A 3118-nucleotide genomic window follows, 5' to 3' on the forward strand; every position below is an offset into this window, starting at 1 on the left:
CGAGCCGGACTCTCCTCGGCGTTCGTGCCGGGCACGGCGGCACGGGCGAGGGAGGCGGTGGCGCGGGCAGGCCGGCCTGGCTCGGCTGGGCCTTAGGCCCAGTCGGGCGCGGGAACTTTTAAAAAAAAAACAAATTTTCTCCGACCGAAGTAAAATCCTAGAAAAATAAATAAACATCTAAAAAATGCCAAAACAAATATTCGCCGTCTAAATAAAATAGTTAGAACAAGATGAACATTTTCTTGGCCCTAAAATGCAATTTTGAAAACGTGCAATTTTTCTAATGCAAATAAAATCTGAATAAAATCAAATAAATGATTTTAATATTTTCCTCGAATATTTCAATTATTTTGGAGAAGTCATATTATCTCCTCTCATTTATTTTAATGTGAAATATTTTCCAAAGAGAAAAATAATTAAAATCAAAAATCCTCGTTTCAATATTTGATAAAAATCAAATATGAAAACAGGGAAATCCCCAACTCTCTCCGAGGGTCCTTGAGTTGCTTAGGATTTTTGAGGATCGCGAGACAAAAAGCAAATGAAATATGATATGCATGGATGACTATGTATAACATTCCAAATTGAAAATTTGGGATGTTACAAACCTACCCCCCTTAAGATGAATCTCGCCCTCGAGATTTGGGTTGGCTAGAAAATAGGTGTGGGTGGTCTTCGCGAAGATCATCCTCTCGTTCCCAGGTGGCTTCATCCTCGGTATGGTGGCTCCACTGAACCTTGCAAAACTTGATAACCTTACTGCGGGTGACTCTGTTGGCAAACTCAAGAATCTTTACTGGCTTTTCCTCGTAGGTCAAATCACTGTCCAACTGAATTGCCTCCAAGGGTACTGTATCTCTTAACGGTATATCAGCCATCTCGGCATGACACTTCTTCAGCTGTGAAACGCGAAACACATCATGAACTCCTGACAATCCTTCGGGTAATTCCAACTTGTAGGCAACTTCTCCCATCCGTTCCAAAACACGATACGGTCCTACAAATCTTGGAGCTAATTTTCCCTTAACTCCAAAACGTTTCACTCCTCGCAAGCGAGATACTCGCAGATATACTCTGTCTCCAATTTCATAGGTTACCTCTTTGCATTTGGAGTCCGCATAACTCTTCTGTCTGGACTGAGCAATCTTCAATCTATCACGAATCAATTTGACCTTATTTGCAGACTCCTTGATCAAGTCTGGTCCAAACAACTGTCGGTCTCCTACCTCGTCCCACATCAAAGGTGTTCTGCACCTGCGTCCATATAGGGCTTCAAACGGTGCCATCTTCAAACTGGCTTGGTAGCTATTGTTGTACGAGAACTCTGCGTAAGGCAAATTGTCATCCCAACTAGATCCATAGTCTAGCACACAGGCTCTCAACATATCCTCCAAAATTTGGTCACTCTCTCGGTTTGTCCATCTGTCTGTGGGTGAAAAGTTGTACTGAACTCTAACCTTGTTCCCAAAGTCTGATGTAATTGATGCCAGAACTTTGAAGTAAACTGCGTTCCTCTATCTGATACGATGGTCCTCGGAACTCCATGCAGACATATGATCCTAGACAAATAAATCTTAGCCAACTTTGCACTGGTATAAGTGGTCTTCACTGGGATGAAGTGAGCCACTTTGGTCAAGCGATCAACTACTACCCATATGGAATCATATCCTGCTTTAGTCCTGGGCAATCCGGTGATAAAGTCCATGCCAAGTTTATCCCACTTCCATTCGGGTATCGGCATAGGCTGTAACAGTCATGCTGGCTTCTGATGTTCTGCCTTCACTCTCTGACATACATCACATACGGCTACATACTCGGCAATATCCTTCTTCATACCGGTCCTCTAGAAATGTTCCTTCAAATCTAGATACATCTTGGTGTTTCCGGGGTGTATCGAGTATGGTGAGTCATGAGCCTCTTGAAGTAATAACTTCCTGATTTCCTGGTTATTTGGCACATAGACTCGGTCCTCAAACCATAGGGTATCGTGCTCATCTTCACGAAAACCTTTGGCCTTTCCTTTGCTCATCTTCTCCTTTATCTCGGCAATCTCCTTGTCCTCCTTCTGAGCTTCCCGAATCTTGTCCAGCAATGTCGACTGGACCTCCATTGTTGCAATGGATCCTCTAGGAACAATCTCCAATCGAAGTTCCATGATATTCTCTGCTAACTCCTTTGGCAATCCCTTACTTTCAAGGATATTAGCATAACTCTTCCTGCTCAAGGCATCTGCTACAATATTGGCCTTTCCTGGATGATAGTGTAGCTTCATGTCATAATCCCTTATAAGCTCCAACCATCTCCTCTGTCTAAGGTTCAGTTCCTTCTGGGTGAAAATGTACTTCAAACTCTTATGGTCTGTGTATACATCACATCGGTTTCCAATAAGGCAATGTCTCCAGGTCTTCAATGCATGCACTACGGCTGCTAATTCCAAATCATGCGTGGCATAGTTCAACTCATGAGGTTTTAGTTGTCGTGAGGCATACGAAACAACTCTTCCATCTTGCATAAGTACACATCCAAGCCCTAAGCGAGAGGCGTCGCAATACACTTGGAATTCCTTATGTATATCCGGCAGTGTTAGCAGTGGTGTTGTAGTCAACCGTTTCTTCAACTCCTGGAAACTTGCCTCACAATCTTCTGTCCATTTAAACTTAGTATCCTTCTTTAACAGTTTAGTCATTGGCTTCGCAATCTTGGAAAAATTCTCAATGAATCTCCGATAGTAACCCGCGAGTCCAAGGAAACTGCGGATCTCGCTAACTGAGGTGGGTGCCAACCATTCAGTGACTGACTGAATTTTGCTGGGGTCTAGTGCTATACATTCTCCTGATATAACATGTCCAAGGAATCCGACTTCCTTCAACCAAAACTCGCATTTGCTAAACTTAGCATACAGCTGGTGTTCCCTGAGTTTCTCGAGAACTAAGCGCAAATGCTCCTTGTGCTCCTCCTCGTTCTTCGAGTATACCATAATATCATCAATAAACACCACCACAAACTTGTCCAAATATTCCATGAACACCTTGTTCATCATGCTCATGAAATAAGCAGGGGCATTAGTTAGTCCAAATGACATGTGTACTCGTATAATCCATACTGCGTCGTGAATGCT

This window comes from Triticum aestivum, chromosome 5A (assembly GCF_018294505.1).
Source record: "Triticum aestivum cultivar Chinese Spring chromosome 5A, IWGSC CS RefSeq v2.1, whole genome shotgun sequence".
NCBI classification, from domain to species: domain Eukaryota; kingdom Viridiplantae; phylum Streptophyta; class Magnoliopsida; order Poales; family Poaceae; genus Triticum; species Triticum aestivum.